Consider the following 19,273-nt stretch of genomic DNA (forward strand, 5'->3'; position numbering starts at 1 on the left):
ATCAAAAATAAAAGTCTTCTCCCACCAACCTACAGAGTAGTAACTTCCCCTAAACGGTCAAAGTTTCCCTTATTTTGCTATCCCACTGATCAGAGAAATAAACAATCAGCTCTTGATTTTACTTCTTTATTAAAAAAAATAAGCACTTCCACTTATACACATACTTTAAAAAAAAAAATAAAAAGGATGAGGCGAGGAGTTCCCTGTGGCACAACAGGATCGGCAGTGTCTCCGCAGAGCCAGGAGGCAGGTTCGATCCCCGCCCGAGCACAGTGGGTTAAAGGATCTGGCGTTGCCTAAGCTGTGGCGCAGGTCGCAGCTGCAGCAGCTCGGATCTGATCCCTGGCCCAGAAACTCCATGTGCCTCAGGGCGGCCAAAAAAAAAGGAAAAAAAGGATGAGACGAGATTCTATCTTAAAAAAATTTTTTTTAAGTTTCTTGGGCTCTGAACACTTGCATTTCCAAAACCGGTAGTGAACTGTTTCTCCAGATTTACAGAAAGGAGATTCGATAAGACAGTCTAGTTGTTCATCAGGTGTGACTTGGTCTCTCCTTCCTCAGCTGCTAGACTCTCGTCATTCCTAGTTTCTCTGTTGCTGCGATTGTATCTTGTGGCTGCATGCTCAGTGTATGGAAGTTCCTGGACCAGGGACTGAATCTGAGCCACGGCTGCAACCTATGGCAAAACCCACTGCAAGGATGGACTCCTGGCCTTCGCAGCAACCCAAGCAGCCACATCAGGTTCCTAACCCACTCCCCCGCAGTAGGAACTCCCATTTCTGTTTTTTTTAATGCATGAATCTTTTTCAGTTTCTTGCCTGCTTTGTCCTTTCCGCTTCCCTTATGTATTTTGTTTTCAGAGGCTTTTTTGTCTGAAGACTTCTCTTCTCTGGTGGCCTCCTGTGGGTTAATTTCTACTTTTGCAGGAATGGGTTTGGCCGACAACCCTGTCCTCGCCTGTGGGCTTGTCATTTGTTGCCCCTTTGGCTTAACTGACCTTCCCGGGGCTCCCTGGGGAGATTTCGCTGGGGAGGGGGGCTGCCCGGCTGCAGAGGCACCGACCCATCGTGCCCACGCTGCTGGCACCGGGTGAGGTGGACATTCAGGTTCACGGAGCAAACTTCGAGGCCCTGGGGCTGCCGTGGGGAAGATGCTCACCTGGAGAATGGTCCAGAAGTCGTTCTCACGACAAAAGGACCCCCAAATCAACTTCACCCTTCAGACTGGGGGAACTTGGTTGGAAATCATTTCAGTCCACGTGCCAAGCCTTGAAGGTGTCCTGTTTCCACAGGCTGTCGGAGGAGCCCGGGTCGTCTGCATGGCACGTAACTGGCAACACGCACGTCCATGCCGAGGCGCTGTTGGCCAGGCATGACTCGTTCGCCTCTGGGTATCTAAGTAGGGTGTGTCAACAGGTTCCTCAAAAAAAACCACAAAACGAATAAACCCCAGCACGGGAAAGCAGACCCAGATGCAGGCAACTGAGATCTTTCCCCAAAGCCGCTGAAGCAAGCAGGGTGCTCACTGGCGCCGTTTGAAGGCTAACCAATTGGCAGGTAAACTATTCGCTGGCATCGTGGCAGCTGCCCCGAGAAAGTGTGACATCATCCTGAACGCCAAGCAAACAGAGCAGGCCTCTCCGAAGGCCAAGGCAGGAGCTCCCGTCCTGGCTCAGTGGAAATAAATCTGACTAGCATCCATGAGGACAGAGGTTCGATCCCTGGCCTCGCTCAATGGGTTAAGGATCCGGCGTTGCCGTGAGCTGTGGTGTAGGTCACAGACGCGGATCAGATCTGGTGTTGCTGTGGCTGTGGTGTAGGCTGGTAGCTACAGCTCTAAAGAGATCCCCTAGCCTGGGAACCTCCATATGCCGCAGGAGTGCCCTAAAAAAAGACCAAAAAAAAAAAAAAAAAAAACCACTTCGAAATTGTTTTAAAAAACAAAACAGGAGTTCCCGTCGTGGCGCAGTGGTTAACGAATCCGACTAGGAACCATGAAGTTGCGGGTTCGGTCCCTGCCCTTGCTCAGTGGGTTAAGGATCCGGTGTTGCCGTGAGCTGTGGTGTAGGTTGCAGATGCGGCTCGGATCCCGCGTTGCCAGTGGCTACAGCTCCTATTTGACCCCTAGCCTGGGAACCTCCATATGCCGCGGGAGCGGCCCAAGAAATAGCAACAACAGCAACAACAAAAAGACAAAAAGACAAAAAACAAAAAAACAAAAAACCAATTTAATTGCCGGTTGGCATTTTTTTAGTATTAACATGTTGGCCAATGTCTTTCTGAGGCAAAAGGCTCATTCCAGATACATAAATGTTATTGTGTTCATTACAACTTAGACTAATAATCCTAGAAAATGTGCCTACGAATAAAAATAAAGGGTATGCGGGCTGAGGCCCCTTATCTTTTGGTTCCGCAGTGAAGCCAGCCTGGGGATAGGATGTGCATAAATCTGCTTACACAATAAGGAAGCTGCCTGGGGCTGGACGAGAGCGCGGTCAGCCTGGCCGTCCTGCTCTGCCTAATCCAAGTGCAGTCAGCGAGGGAAGCGCTGAACGTTTAAGCCACAGTCTTTCACAGACTCCCCTTGATTCTGTGCCAGCCCTGCCGGTGCCAGGCTTTGTTGGGTTAAGCCCTGCATAGACGTTCTTTCCTGAGCGTAAAAGAAGCAGGCTATGCGAGAACAAAATAGCAGGACAGGAGGGCTGGAGAAGAGGAAGCGGGAACACAAAAGCAGGGCTTTGTCCTTCATCCCCGGAGAACATCAACGGATGGAGAGGTGATTCATGAAGCAGACACGCTTTGGGCGCACAGTTTGGAAATCTACGCTACTTAGTAACTGCATCAAGGGATTAAATAGTAGCTTGCACATGAACCCATTAAAATGAAAACACATTATACACAGTAATCTTTCCTAATGTATCTGTAATCGAAACTTGAGACAGTCTGCACGTAAGAAGTTGAATGATGCATTCCTTTAGCCAACAAATGTATCACTGGTGTTTTTATAAAAAGACAAGGAAGCAAAATGTATGTTATCTACGAGGACAGCTACAAAATGACAAATAAGGAAGAACATTTATAAATACTAGCATGTAAATTCAAGATACATACAAAAACCTGTACACTAATTTACATAGTATGAACCCCAATTGGTAAGAAAAAAGGAATTATGGATGGTAAAATACTCGTAAAAGTATCTAGAAGTTAAGATTACAGAGTTTTCCTTTTTAGTGTTATTTTATGTTTCAGCCACAAGCATTTATAAATTAATAATAATTACATATTAGTGATAATTTACCTCTGAAATTGGTCAGGGGAGGGGAGGAGATACCAAAGAAAAAGAGGAAAAGAGAGAGAATTTGAGCCTCAAGCAAAACAGGGGTGACACCAGGTGGGAAAGTCACTAAATGCTTGATGATCAGCCACCAGCCAAGCTTTCTGCACTCAGACCAGCAGTTAATATTCAAATTAAGCTTTTTGTATTCTCATTGAGAAATACAGTATAAGTTAACCACGACTCTGACTTTCTAAAAAGCTGCACTACTTTTCCATAATTTGGCCTTAGCATTAATTCTGAGATGGTCTTTCTCTAGCTCACCCCCCCCCACCGCATCCCACTTGAAATTATCTCACGAGGCTAAATTCAAAGGCATCTGTGCAAAGGCTTTGCAACACCCCGAAAAGCGCCGGAGTGTGCACAGCTGGACCAGGCTTGAGAGGAAGCGTGATAAGCACACCGACTGTTCCGAGGAAAAGTGAGTTTTACTTCTGCTCCCTGTCAGTGAAAGTGCATGTGTTTATTACAACGTGTTGACATGAAACTTTATACTTTAAAAACTGAACAGTATTTTTTGGTTTTTGTTTTTAATTTTCTAGTTGACTTCCAAGGTTGGATTAGTTTCAGGTGTACAGCAAAGTGAATCAGATATATATATACACACACCCATTCTTGTTTCACATATTACACACCACTGAGTAGTGTCCCCGGAACACTCTTTTTGAACACAGTCCTTCTGAATGCAGTATTGACTGTTCACACATGTATGATTTCTGCCCGAAACCGCTATTTGGTTTTGCCTCTGAAACAATCTCTCCTTTTATATCCCTACCTCTAAATTCATCTTACACGGAGCTGAGACCATGAACACAACACAGGCCATTCATTCCCTGTTTCATCTGCCAATCCAAGTCATTTATTCCTAATTTTAAACATGCTTTCTTAAACAAAACAAAACAAAAAAGCATTCAAGGGACTAAATGCACGGAAATGGAACTTGCCCAAGAGTTTCATATGTACAGATTTAAAAGACATCTGTGTAGTGATCCAGGAATCAGATTACTTGTCATGGGTTTTTTTTTTTTAAGGATGGTAGAAAGACTGGGTGTAACCATGGAAATGTTCCATCCTAAAACACGAGTCTCAGACAAAACCCCACAGCCTAGAAACATCAAGGAAACCAAAGCCCTAGACTTCCGACGGAGAATTCAAATTTACATGACATAGAACAGCTAAAAAGCCCCTTTCTCCACAACAGAAAAAAAAAGCGCTACACAGAGGGGGGGTCTTTTGCTTTTACTCCCAGCAAGATGGGTTTTATTCTGTGAAAGAAAACGCTTGTCAGCACCTATAGAAATAAGATACGTGTCTAAAACTTTCCTCAAAAGGACTGTTACTCAGTAGCAAGATTCGGCCACTGTCTCTAGATAATCGCAGTGTGGCATTTACCTCCTAAAGTAAAGCTGGATGTCCCCCCATGTACTGGCCGAAAGGAGGTGGTGCTTTGGGGCGCATGGGTCCCTTCCTCTTGGTCTACACTCAACGGGAAGCCACTGAAACTTGGACACATTCATGTAAAGACAATAAACCCTCTTTCGCCAAAGAAACAAGTATGGACTATCAACACGGAGGTTTATTAATGAACTAGTTTATTAATTCAACAAATATTTGCCCTATGCCTGTCATATGGTAAACCCTGCCAAGCGCTAGGCAAGACCCCTCATTTTAAAGAACTTACATCTAATTTAGTGAGTAGTAATTATAATCTTAAACTGTGAGAAGGAAATAAAGCAGGGAGATGTGAGCAGGTGACTGGCGAGTCGGGTGAGAGGCTACAGGAGACCGAGCAGGATTGAAGATGCAACCTCTTGAAACAAAGCAGGACCCCCTGGTGCCCCCAACTCCCATGTCCTCCACCTGGCTTTTGTCTGTTAAAAAAAAAAAAAAAAAAAAAAAAAAAAAAACCTTAGCCAAAGAATAAGTCGAATCAGAGAAAAGAGAAAAGGCAGACACAAAGGAGGAAAACAGTCAATGAGACAAAACAATATTTTAATCGTGAGGCAAAGTCAAGCACCTGCCATTCCTCCTCGAGGGCCACGGGTCACATTCTGAGCCAGGTCCTGTGAGCTGTTTTATAGACACGAAAATCCCCACGGGCAGGAAGACATCGGCGAGATGTGATGACCAGACCGGAGCCGTGGCTGCCGCAGCTCTGAAACCTGCCCTCGACGAAAATGGAAACAAGCCCATCCTGGACGGAAGATGAAGTCAGGGTACTTGAAACAGTCAAGACGACACAGGCCCGACCCCAGGACCAGTTTCAGGAAGACCCAGAGCTGAAACTGCTGGTCGGCCCGGAGCCCCTCCCTCACCCTCCTGCCCACGGGCTGTCGGGGGTGCCGGCGTGGCCCTTGGACACGAGGCCACCGTCCGTCCACTCCCCAGCCCGCTGCAGGCCCCCGAGACAACACCAGCCTTCCTTCCTAGCAGTCTTGCCCCTTTGCTGGCTTCAGCGCAGCGAGCGGCCGGCCCCCACCTTCGGTGGCACTTTGGGCCAAGACCGGGAAGCCAGCAGGGTGAACGCATACCAGCCAAGAGGGGGAGAGAGAGGTCCTGGCAGCAAGACATCATCTCAAGTGGCTGTGAGACCCGCGCGAGCTTGGGGAATTCACACAGGGGAGGAGCAGGTGAACCTGAGCTTCAAGAGCCCCGGCGGAAATGTGGGGAGGGCGGGTCAGGCGGGGCGCGCAGGCCCCGGGGACGAGTCTGGGTTTGATTTTCCGTAGGAGACACACCGCGATGGTGTGTGCTCTGATCCAGGTCCTGAAATGTCACTGTCTTGCGTCAGAGGCAAAGCAGAGAGGCCGCGTGGGCCGTCTTGGGGACGGGCACAGAGATGCAAGGCAGACAGGAGCCTGCAGCACATTTTATGGCAAAGTCGACAGGGAGCACTTGCCTTCCCCACCCCGAGATTGATTAACTGCAGAAACGCGCGTCATGGCAGGAGCAGGTGCCAGCCGACCAAGCCTTCATGGTTCTCTTAAACTGTGGCGGCAGAAAATTCCATCATCTGAGAATTAACGAAAAATCCTCCTCCTGGGGCCAAAAACAGACAGCTTGGACATTTGCAGGAAAAAGTCATAGCCATTTCACACATGGCTTAAAAAAACAAAAAATCAAGGAGTTCCCGTCGTGGCGCAGTGGTTAACGAATCCGACTAGGAACCATGAGGTTTGCGAGTTCGATCCCTGCCCTTGCTCAGTGGGTTAAGGATCTGGCGTTGCCGTGAGCTGCGGTGTAGGTCGCAGACGCGGCTCAGAGCCCGTGTTGCTGTGGCTCTGGTGTAGCCTGGCAGCTACAGCTCCGATTAGACCCCTAGCCTCGGAACCTCCCTATGCCACAGGAGCGGCTCAAAAAAAAGGCAAAAAGACAAAAAACAAAAACAAAAAATCAAAAACGTATTCTGAAGATCTGGGTAAATACAATTTTGCAAGTTTCTTTCTTTTTTAAAAGAAGATTTTTTAAAACAAATAAAAGCTGGCAAGTAGTATGAGGACAAATGCAGAGGTCAGATTACTAAAAAAAAAAAAAATTAACCAAATAATGTGAAATGTGAAATTCTAGACAAGACTGGAAAAATATAAAAGATTTTGAAAAATACATATGGGTGTGTTAGGAATGGATAAATGAGGGAAGAAAATAAAAAAGAATAAGGTGGGAGTTCCCGTCGGGGTGCAGCGGACACGAATCCGACTAGGAACCATGAGGTTGCGGGTTCGATCCCTGGCCTCACTCAGTAGGTAAAGGATCTGGCGTTGCCGTGAGCTGTGGTGTAGGTCGAAGACACGGCTCAGATCCGGCGTTGCTGTGGCCATGATGTAGGCCGGCAGCTGTAGCTCCGATTTGACCCCTAGCCTGGGAACCTCCATATGCCACAGGTATGGCCCTAAAAAGACAAAAAAAAAAAAAAAAAAAAAAAAAAAAAAGGAAGAAGAAGAAGAAGAAGGTGGAAGAGTACTGGAGATGATCAAGTGTAAATACTACACCAGCAACAAAAAATTACACTCAGAAGAGAAATGCACTGAAGGTCTGAATTTCAAGTAACACAAAAACAATGAATTTCACCCAAATGTCACAGTTTCTGGCACCACAGAGAAGGAAATAAAGCCTCTACTCAGGTAAACTCGGTGTATAAATTGGATTTTTATATGGCCAAACCACTGTTCCAATCAGTTCTGTTATTACATTAATTGTGGTGATAATTCCAGAAACCAAATTCACACGGAAACCTACGGATTCCTCAAGATATCATAACCCTTCAATGAAAACCATCAGAAGACTTTTAAATATATATATGTAAGAGAAAAATACTTTCTAATAACCGGATAAATTATGACACCTTCAAGATGATACCTGAAACCACCGGTGTGGGCCCTGACCATTCAGCCGTCAGATTGAAATCGGACCGGCCAAGCACCAGGGCAGAACCTGGAGGCCCCCAGGTGGGCCAGCCAGTGGCCCTCTCGCTGCTGGAGGGTTCAGTGGGAAGGCAGGAGGAGGACTCAAGAAAGACCCACTTACCCACCAGCAAGGAGGTCTTTTCACATTTTAACCAGCAGCATGGCTGTGGCAGCAGCATGGGAGACACCAGCAAAGCATCGTTTCTGAGCAGAGTCTACACAAGGCAAACTTCTGCAGCCCCTCTGTGCATCACTATTTCATGGCATCCACAGCCCTGCCACAGCGCGCTGTTAAGTGGATCAGACAGCCTACGTACCAGGGAGCCAGCGGGTTCTGCCCCTTCGCATAAGTCGGGGGGTGTGTGTGTCTGTGTCTGTGTGTGTATGTCTGTGTGTCTGTGCAGCAACAGACAGACAGGATGAAAAGGTTTAGAGCCCCTAGGAGGATTGTGGGTGACTCTTAATGTTCATCTAGGTTTCGTAAAAATGTCCTACAATAAAAATAAATACAACTGAAAATATTATGCTTACAATATTATAATGATTGGTAGGGAAAAAATCGGGAGCTCCTGCTGTGGCTCTGCAGGTTAGGAACCTGATTTGTGTCCTTGAGGATGCGGGTTCGATCCCTGGCCTCGCTCAGTGGGTGAAGGACCCAGGGTTGCCCCAAGCTGCAGGATAGGTTGCAGATGCAGCTCAGATCCCCGGTTGCTGTGGCTGGCTTTTTTATTAGGTGAGGAAGCAGCCCCAGAAAGGTGAAATAGTCTTTCCAGGCTATACACTGGTAAGTCTCACTTCTGGCTGATCCCACGGCCAACATTCAACCACGAGGCTGCCCTGACACCACAGAGCGTGTGTGAGCATCATGCCGCAGTATTAGACCTTACAACAGATAACCCAGAAACACAGTGAAGCTATAACCATGTCTTCTGTTCTCCCGTTTTACTCTCGGAAGATTCTAATACTTAAGTTTGCAGCTTGAGCCCCTCTCCGGTGGGAGACAGCAAAAGAGCCACATCAGGGCGGTCCTTTACTGCCCCCTTATGGAAGATGCACAGACACACAAAATCCCGGCCAGCAGCTGCACTGTCATCTTGTCATAAATAATTTCAGGTGTATCTAGCTTTAAGCGATAGATGAGCTTCTAGAACAATGCAACTAGCACAGAAGAGGTATTCAATGAATGTCTGTAGAACTGAACTGAAAGTTTTATCCACTGAATCTCTGATATGTACTAGAAGTTTGGTTTTATGAGAATCCTATGATAAACTATTTGTCTGGTTAAATGACCAAACACCTTTCAATTTAATATTTATGGTGGACAGAATGGCATATATTATGTTTATTTAAAATTATAAAATTGTAGGGGAGTTCCTGTTGGCTCAGTGGAAACTAATCTGACCAGTAACCATGAGGACACAGGTTCAATCTCTGGCCTCGCTCAGTGGGTTAACAACCTGGCGTTGCCGTGAGCTGTGGTGTAGGCCTCAGATGCGGCTTGGATCCCATGTTGCTGTGGCTGTGGTGAAGGCCGGCGGCTGCAGCTCTGACTAGAGCCCCAGCCTGGGAACTTCCATGTGCCCCAGGTGCAGCCCTAAAATAAATAAATAAAATTATAAAATTGCATCATGTAGCCAACTTTATAAATAAATTAATAAAATCATAAAATGTACATAATAAAATCCTAAAATTTTCATTTTAATCATTTGTGTCAAGCACTTTTGCTTCTTTTTTTATTTTTTTATTCCTTTTATTTTTAGGGCCGCACCTGCGGCATATGGAGGTTCCCAGGCTAGGGGTCGAATCAGAGCTACGGCTCCCAGCCTACACCACAGTCACAGCAACGCCAGATCCTTAACCCACTGAGCAAGGCCAGGGATGGAACATGAAACCTCATGGTTCTTAGTCAGATTCATTTCCGCTGCACCACGATGGGAACTCCCTTCTGCTTTCTTTTTTAAAATTGAAATACAGTTGATTTACAGTATTATATTGGTTTCGGTTGTACAACACAGTGACTCAATTTTTTAATGTAAGTTACTCTCCATTTAATGTTATTGAAGGGCGTTCCTGTTGTGGCGCAATGGAAACGAATCCAACTAGTATTCCTGAGGATGTGGGTTCGATCCCTGGCCTCCCTCAGCGGGTCAGTGATCCAGCGTTGCCGTGAGCTGTGGTGTAGGTTGCAGATGTGGCTCGGATCCCCCATTGCTGTGGCTGTGGTGAAGGCTGGCAGTTGTAGCTCCAATTCCACTCCTACCCTGGGAACTTCCATACGCCGCAGGTGCATCCCTAAAAAGCCAAAAAAAAAAAAAAAAAGTGCAAAGCAATGACTCCATTCCCTGTGCTGTGCACTGTCTTTGTTCCTGGTCCATTTTATACAGAGCACTTTGTTCGTCTTAATACCAGAGCCCTAGTTCCCCCCCCTTTCCACCTCCTACTGGTAACGATTAGTTTGCTCTCCGAGTCTGTCAGTCTATTTCTGATGTTATATTCGTTTACTGTATTTTTTAGATTCCACATACAAGTGGTAACAGAGTATTTCTCCTCCTCTGCCTCACTTATTTCACTAAGCATGATACTCCCTAGGCCCATCCACGTTCTTGCAAATGGCAGAATTCCATTCTTTTTTTTTTTTTTTTTTTTTTTTGTCTTTTTGCTATTTCTTGGGCCGCTCCCTCGGCATATGGAGGTTCCCAGGCTAGGGGTTGAATCGGAGCTGTAGCCACCGGCCTACGCCAGAGCCACAGCAACGCGGGATCCGAGCCGCATCTACAACCTACACCACAGCTCACGGCAACGCCGGATCGTTAACCCACTGAGCAAGGGCAGGGACCGAACCCGCGACCTCATGGTTCCTAGTCGGATTCGTTAACCACTGCGCCACGACGGGAACTCCTATATCTAGTTTTTTGAGGAAACTCCGTACTGTTTTCCATAGAGGCTATACCAATGTAATCACCTATTTCAAGTACCTTTGCTTTATTTAAAGCCCAAATCTAACACAGTCCAAGTGAATGGTTCAAGTGTCTTTTGATTTCCTGTTCTTTTTTTAAGTGTCTTTGGAGATTAAACAAACAAGAAACTAAGTGTTTTGAGCTCTGCAATAGATAGGCCAGGTCGATTCTCAATAAAATCTGTGAAGAACTGCATGGCTTGGAGTTTCAAGAAGGTAAGTGCTATGTCCCAGCTATTTCTCAGACTGATAAGGTTGGTCATGATTACACCACACGTGAAAGCCCATGATCTTATGACCCCAAAACAGTGAGGGATTTCTGTAGCTCAGTGGTAAAGGTAATTGTTTCACTACGTCATGGACAAGTGCTCTTCCAAGGTCATGGATAATCTTAGACAAAGGAGTCTCTCCGCACTTCCTACTGAATAAAATGTTTAAATCCTTAGACCTGGACCTCAGCAGGCTCCCCTCCCCAGCCCTGGGAAAGGCTGCACACATCGCTGAGCTGTGCCAGCACCACCATTCCCACATGTTGTTAAGTACCACAAATACCACTCGCACATGCTGGGTGGATACAGCAAATGAAAGAAAAAACAATCAGCTGGATATTTCCTGGCTTCCCCGGTAGCTCTCTCACGATAACCTCCTACGATAACCTCCTACGGGTTTCAGAGCTTTGCCCTTCTCTTCCCATCCCTTCTCAGTGTATCACACTAGCTCAGGCTCTGACCTTCTTACAGTCACTCATCAAACACCGCATCTCTCTCTCTCTCTCTCTCTCTCTCTCTCTCTTTTTTTTTTTTTTTTTTGCTTTTTTTAGGGCTGCACCTGTGGCATATAGAGGTTCAGGCTAGGGGTCAAACTGGAGCTACAGCTGCTGGCCCACATACACCACAGCCACAGCAACACCAGATCCGAGCCACGTCTGCCACCTACACCACAACTCATGGCAATGCCAGATCCTTAACCCACTGAGCAGGGCCAGGGATCAAACCCACGACCTCGTGGATGCTAATTAGACTCGTTACTGCTGAGCCACAACTCCCAAAATTGCATCTCTTCAGCAGTATGTGCAAGTGCTACATGAGGAGCTGGGCACAGAATGACAAGGAACAGAAACATGGGCTGACCTCATGTACCTTACAGTCTGGAAAGAGAAAACAGGCACCAAGCAAATAAACACACAGATAAATACACTGACGGACAGCAGATAAGTTTTGACTAGGGAAACCAACGGGATGATTTAAGAGAGAGTCATAGGGGAGTTCCATTGTGGCTTAGCAGGAACAACCCAACTAATATCCACAAGGACGAGAGTTGGTCCTCACTGGGTTCAGGATCCGGTGTTGCCGAGAGCTGCGGTGTAGGTTGCAGGTGCAATTCGGATCCCACATTGCTGTGGCTGTGGTGTGGGCCGGCAGCTGCAGATCTGATTAGACCCCCAGCCTGGGAACTTCCATATGCTTTGAGTGCAGCCCCAAAAAGAGAAAGAAAGAGAGAGAGAGAGAAGGAAGAGAGGAAGAGAGGAAGAGAGGAAGAGAGGAAGAGAGAAAGAGAGAAAGAAAGAAAGAAAGAAAGAAAGAAAGAAAGAAAGAAAGAAAGAAAGAAAGAAAGAAAGAAAGGAAGGAAGGAAGGAAGGAAGGAAGGAAGGAAGGAAGGAAGGAAGGAAGGAAGAAAGAAAGGAGGGAGGGGGGAGGGAGGGAAAGAAAGAAAGAGAGAGAGAGAGAGAGAAAGAAAGAAAGAAGGAAGGAAGGAAGGAAAGAAAAAGAAAGAAAGAAAGAAAGAAAGAGAGAGAGAGAGAGAAAGAGAGAAAAGAAAGGAAGGAAGGAAGAAAGGAAGGAAGGAAGAGAGAGAGAATTATAGTAAAGATAGATCCTAATTATCCATAGGGAAGGCTGTCGCGTGGACATGGGCCCTCTGTGAAACTGACATTGAAGACAACAGCTGAAGAATAGCTTGTAGTAAGCTAGGTGAAGAGTTGAGAGCAGAGAAATCCAGGTAGAAGAAATAGCCAAACAAACAAAAAACACCTTTAAGATAAGAAAAAGCACGGAGTGCTATAGGATTAACATAAGACCAGTGAGGATGAGAGATGGGACGGGAAAGTAAAGTCTAAATTATGGGGGCTTTGCAGGCCGCGTTAAGAAGTTTGATTTCATTGACAGAACCACAGGACCAGTAAATGGTTTGAAGCAGGAAAGCAACACGATCTAATCCATGCTTTTAAAATCATACTCCAGGAGTTCCCATGATGGCTCAGTGGAAACAGTCTGACTAGTATCCATGAAGACGCAGGTTCGATCCCTGGCCTTGCTCAGTGGGTTAAGGATCTGGTGTTGCCATGAGCTGTGCTGTAGGTCACAGAGGAGGCTCGGATCTGGAATTGCTGGGCTGTGGCGTAGGCCAGTGGCTTCAGCTCTGATTCGACCCTCCACCTGGGATCCTCCATATGCCAGGGGCACGGCCCTCAAAAGAAAAAATAAAATAAAATAAAGTAAAATCATACTCCAGCCCCCAAGTTGAGAGTGGTTTGGAGCACAGCAGAGGCAGGAGTTTCAACCACAGTCGGGGTTTGGACCAATGGTGACAATGGTCCTAGAAGGAAACAGAGAATTTAATAGATTTTTTGCAGGTAAGATTAACAGAACCTGATGATGGGCTGGGTGCAGACTGAGCTGAGCAACGCATGAATGGAAGACTCTCCGTGCCAAGAAGAGGAGACCAAGGAGCCCGTTGCGTGGGGAGAGAGATGCTCCTGAGGTCCCGGGTAAATGTGCCAAGTAGCCAGTATGTGAAACACAATGGAAATGGGTGAGATCACTTCAAGAGTTGGCACAGAACGAGAAGGGATGCAAGACCCGGCTGCAAGGGGAGAGTGAAGCGGAAGACTCCAGCTGAGGAAAGTCTGGAGAGCAGCAGCACACGGAAGTTCCATGTGGTAATGGGAGCCGACAGGTGACCGTGCGAATGGCTGGTTAGTCCATCTGATCAATTTCTTTTTTTTCGTCTTTTTGCCATTTCTTGGGCCACTCCCCCGGCATATGGCATATGGAAGTTCCCAGGCTGGAGGCTGAATCGGAGCTGTAGCCTCTGGCCTACACCACAGCTCACAGCCGGATTACCAACGCCGGATCCTTAACCCACTGAGTGAGGCCAGGGATCGAACCTGCAACCTCATGGTTCCTAGTCGGATTCGTTAACCACTGAGCCACAACAGGAACTCCTCAATTTCTTAAGACGATCTTGGCGTTTCCGCTGAGGTGCAACGGGACCAGCAGCACCTTTGCCGTGCCAGGACACAGGTCCCGTCCCCAGCAAGGCACAGTGGGTTAAAGGACCTGACGTTGCCACAGCCAGCCTGGATCTGATCCCCGGCTCCAGGACTCCATGTGCTGAGGCATGGCCAACAAAGAAAAAAAAATTTCTTGGGACGATCTTAAAGACACATTAAATGCACAAAACCAGAGTGCCGCAGAGGTTTGCCTGCTAGCACGGCGAGCTCACGGCGAAGCGCCGTAAACGGTGTTCAGCGGGAACAGGGCCTTCCTGCCGTCTTTTGAACGCATCACCTGCGTCCCTCTGCCAGGGCTCTGACACTCGCTGAGGTCTGGAGCCCTCTTCCTCCGGTGGCTCCTCTATTCAAGTCCTCGTTCAGACAGCGCTTCCTCAGCGTCCCTCTACCCTGTCCTTCCGCTTTATGTTCTCACGGCATGTTACGCCTGTACGTTCCCAACAACTAGAATGTAAGCTGCGTGACAGCAAGAGTCTTACGCACCTCGAGTTCACCGCCACTTCCCCGATGCCTAGAACAGCGCTTAAAACCCAGCAGGTTCTCCCTAAGGGTATGGAGTAAGCAAAGGGAATGGGTAGTACTGTCCAATGAGCATGGGGAGTCATCGTTTTTCGTGGTTTGGAAAGTATAACATTGACGATGAGAGCAATACGTATTCTAGAATTCCGAACCGTGGTTGGACTCTCCTCATCTCCTAGTCCTGAGGACTCACGAGCTGCCCTGCTGCACGGCTGCCTGCCCCCCTGGGGTCACACTCGGCAATATCACCCTCTTCCTAATGAGGAAGCTGAGCATCTCCAGGGGCCCAACCCCGCTCTACTTACGACACCTAAACATGCGATGAAGGTCCGCACCCTTACCCACAATCACAGCCAGTATTGGGCCAAGGAGCCTGGATCCTTCCCAAGCCTTTCTATGCCACGGGCCACCCGAGGGCTAATTTTCATCAATGAGGTTTTATAATAGATGGTTAACTAACTGAGGGATCACTTGGTTAGGAATAAACAACCTGTTCTCCAAAGCAAATTCTACTAAAAGTGAAATTTGCAACTGCAAATGCAAACCATGTATATACCACACATTTCCAATTTTTAAAAGTTGGAATGCATTTATTAGAAAACATTTTCTAAATCATATTCCTTCTAGCAGTCCTACCTATTTTCGGTGCACAGTGGAAGTAGAATTTTCATTGAATGGTTACGGTTCCGTCTGGCGCAGTGGTTAAGAATCCGACTAGGAACCATGAGGTTGCGGGTTCGGTCCCTGCCCTTGCTCAGTGGGTTAACGATCCGGCGTTGCCGTGAGCTGTGGTGTAGGTCGCAGACGTGGCTCGATCCCGCGTTGCTGTGGCTCTGTGTAGGCTGGCTACAGCTCCGATTCAACCCCTAGCCTGGGAACCCCGTATGCCTGGGCGGCCCAAGAAATAGCAAAAAAAAAAAAAAAAAAAAAAAAAAAAAAGACAAAAAAAAAAAAAAAGAAAAAAAGAAAATGGGCTTACTTTTGATATTTGAATCTGTAAACGTTTTTGAATTTCTCAATTTTAACATTTATTACAACAAATGTCAATAGATACAACGCACGCAAATAAAAGCTTTTAAGAGTCCCTCAGCTCAAAGTGTTTGAGAACCGCTGTGGTAAGTTCAGGAAGAGACTGAAAACGGGAAGAAGGTCAGAATGGCTGTGTGAGTATGAAGGCTGGATTTGGCACGCTGACCATAAAGCATAAGGATCAAGTCTGAGATGCGACGTGGGTAAAAACATCAGAAGCCCTACAGCCCGAGAGACGCATGGTATCTTCCCGCCATATACTCAAAACAAAACCTTACGGAACCATAGAATAAAGGTAAGGAGGCACAGAGTTCTGAGATTTCCTCTTCTTTCTAGCTTTACTGAAGTGTACCCGACAAAAGTGTTACCCATTTAGGTTGCGTCACATGACTTTCTCAAGGCACACAATGCGATGATTTAATACACATATGCTGCCAAACGACGATCAGGATGACGTTGCTGACACACCTGTCACCTCACGGAGCAGGGTTTTTGGTGGTAAAACAATTAGATGTGGTCTTAGCCGATTTCAAGTACACAACACAATATCATTACCCACGAGGCGTTCCCTCGGAAGAGCAATTCCTAGGACCCCAAAGCTGCTCTAATTCACCCAGAGAAATTGGAAGTGATTTGAAATGCATTATTCTTAAAGCCCTTTTGGTTACCACGGAATATGGGATGTCAATGCAAAGAACTGGAAAGAGGAAAGAATAAAGGCAACGTCTCAAACTATCTGTTTTCAAGCCCTGTCTCTGCCACTCACTAGCTATGTACCCTTGGGAAAATTATCTTCATCTGTAGGACGAAGAGCATATTGCCTACTGCACAGACTGATCACGAAGGCGACGTGAACTGGCGTGTGTGTGACAGTCACTGCCGCCCAGGGTCCGGCACGTGGCAAGCAGGCGTGTCAGCCGTCACCACTGTCACACGGCTATCCTTCTCCTGGAAAACGCTACGGAAAACAGATGCTTCAGAACTATTTCCACGAAGGGTTCAGAAGGTGGACTGGACACAGAGTCTGATTCCAACATCGACGTCTGAGGACGGACAGCATGCAAGCCCCACCCTCCCCGAGTCCAGGGCTCACACGTTGGTGCAAGTTCAAACCACACAAGCCCAGGCCGGGTCACGGGAACCCCAAGCCGGTCTCCCCCACCCCACTCCCGCCAGAAAGCCTGATTATATAAATAAACTCTTCGTGCCCACGTGCTGTGACAGTCAGTCTCAACATCAGAACTAGTTTCTGGGCAGGGTCCACCCTACAACTGCGAGGTTTTCCCGAGAGAGCGGAACTAAACCAAACCAAAAATTAGTCATAGAAAAAGGGTTAAGAATGTTTGCGGATAGAAAGGGTTAAGAATGTCAGGAAAGCCGCAAGGTCAACCCAAAGGTTCTGTGAGACGCGTGTCACGGTGTGAATGTGCTTATGAGTGTCTGAAAAGCATTTATTACGGCATTTCAAAACTTTCTAAAATATGTTAGTAGCAATAAAATACTTACATCTGTCCCTAGGAAACCGGGGATCGGTTCCAGGACCCCCTCAGAGACCAAAAGCCACTGAAAGTTCAAGTCACTTACGTAAAATTAGCACAGTACTTGCATATAACTTATGTACATCCTCCTGTACACCTTAGTTTTTCTGTTTTTTGGTTTTTGTCTTTTTGTCTTTTCTAGGGCCACACCTGCGGCATGCGGAGGTTCCCAGGCTAGGGGTCTAACCGGAGCTATAGCTGCTGGCCTACACCACAGCCACAGCAACGCCAGCTCCTTAACCCACTGAGCAAGGCCAGGGATTCCTTAACCACTGAGCCATGATGGGAACTCCTTCCCATACACTTTAAATGGTCCGAATTACTTAGAATATCTAATGCAAATACTATGCACATAGTTGTCAAAACAATGTAAATGTTTTGTAAATAGTTCTCAATGCAGATTCAAGGTTTTGCTTTTGGAATTTCCACCCTTCCCCCTCCCCTTTTTTTTTTTTTTTTTGTCTTTTTGTCTTTTCAGGGCCGCACTCTAATTGGAGCTACAGCGGCTGGCCTATGCCAGAACGCTGGATCCTTAACCCACTGAGAGAGGCCAGGGATCAGACCAGCAACCTCATGGTTCCTAGTCGGATTCGTTTGCACTGCGCCACGACAGGAACTCCCCCCCACCCCAAATACTTTTGAATCTTCATGGAGGCGGAACCCACAGACACAGAGGACCGACTGTAACAGGATCCGAGTTTCTGTATTTTCATAGACCTCAGGATGTGATCAGTCTATCCATGAAATATACTGATTAAAAGGCAAGAAAGTGTATGGTTGTGGGGAGGGATTCTGTACTTGATTTCCAAATTCAACATCTGTTTTTTTAAAATACTGACACAATATTTTAATTTAAATAAAATTTAAGACATTCCCATTGTGGCTCAGTGGGTTAAGAATCCAACATAGTGCCCCTGAGGATGCAGGTTCAATCCCTGGCCTTGCTCAGTGGATTAAGGATCCAGCGTTGCCACAAGCTACGGTTTAGGTCACAGATGCGGCTTGGATCTGGTGTTGCTGTGGCTGTGGTGTCGGTCAGCAGCTGCAGCTCTGATTTGACCCCTAGCCTGGGAACCTCCATATGCCACAAGTGTGGATGTAAAAAAAAAGAAAGAAAGAAAAGAAAAAGAAAAACATTTGTAAGCTTTTGCAAATATTGTCCAAGTTTTTTCCTCCTACACTTGTTCTACCTAGATCTTAAATGATTCAAAATAACCTATATAAGTGTCAGATCTAAAAAAAAAAATCCCAGGGAGTTCCCTTTGTGGCTCAGCGCTTAATAAACCCAACCAGGATCCATAAGGATGCGGGTTTGATCCCTGGCCTTGCTCAGTGGGTTAAGGATCCCACATGGCTGTGGCTGTGGTGCAGGCCGGCTGCTGTAGCTCTGATTCGACCCCTAGCCTGGGAACTTCCATATGCCATGGGCGCGGCCCTAAAAAGCAAAAAATAAAATAAAAAATAAGTTTTTTTAATTTAAAAAAATCCCTGCTTTGTAAGGAAAAGCCAGAGAAAGGGGGACTGAAAGAAAATATATCAGAGGGTTAGTAGGACTATTCCTTGGTGGCAGGATCATATATAACTTATTTTTCACTTCATAGTTTTCCAGTTTCTAGATTATCAATGAACAGCAAGTCACTTACATTTTGATGCAATTCTGTGGCTGTCATTTGGTTGCTGTTTTCTTCACATTCGTTGGACAAATGTGATAGAACTGTGGGTACCGGCATTGAGATGCTTGGGAATCTCAGGCAAATCTTTATCTGTCAAAAAAAAAAAGCCCAGGGATACATATAGTAGACTGAGATGACCTGTAGTCTTCAAAATGATGCTGAAGATCAACCAGAAGTACTCTCATCTTAATTAGGAATTATAGCAAAAGACAAAAAAAAAAAAAAAAAGGAATTATAGTTCCTACGAATACAATATAAACCTGTACGTATGTTTTCAGATCAACCAAAAAAATTTTTAATGAAAAAATTTTTAAATAATGTGGCAGATTAAAATACAGCTTATCAAAACTAAGCCCTGCAGCTTCCGTTCTGGCTCAGCAGTAACAAATCCGACTGGTGGAGTGCCCATCGTGGCTCAAGGGAAACGAATCTGACTAGTATCCATGAGGATGCAGGTTAGATCCCTGGCCTGGTTCAGTAGGTTGAGCGCATCTGGCGTTGCCATGAGCTGTGGTGTAGGTGGCCAATTT

At 46.4% G+C, this 19,273-nt stretch overlaps 1 long non-coding RNA gene across 1 annotated transcript in view; it reads right to left on the reverse strand.

The window, feature by feature from the left end:
- The window catches only part of LOC102161744, a 29,356-nt gene continuing 10,521 nt past the window's right edge, over nucleotides 439–19,273 (reverse strand). Inside the window, exons 2-4 of the long non-coding RNA XR_001297664.2 lie at nucleotides 18,714–18,833; nucleotides 5,351–5,527; nucleotides 439–5,204 (exon numbers count right to left, since the gene is read on the reverse strand). This is a non-coding gene — a long non-coding RNA (uncharacterized LOC102161744). The remainder of the gene's footprint in view (nucleotides 5,205–5,350; nucleotides 5,528–18,713; nucleotides 18,834–19,273) is intronic.

The sequence above is a fragment of the Sus scrofa genome, chromosome 7 (genome assembly GCF_000003025.6).
Source record: "Sus scrofa isolate TJ Tabasco breed Duroc chromosome 7, Sscrofa11.1, whole genome shotgun sequence".
In the NCBI taxonomy this organism is placed as follows: Eukaryota; Metazoa; Chordata; class Mammalia; order Artiodactyla; family Suidae; genus Sus; species Sus scrofa.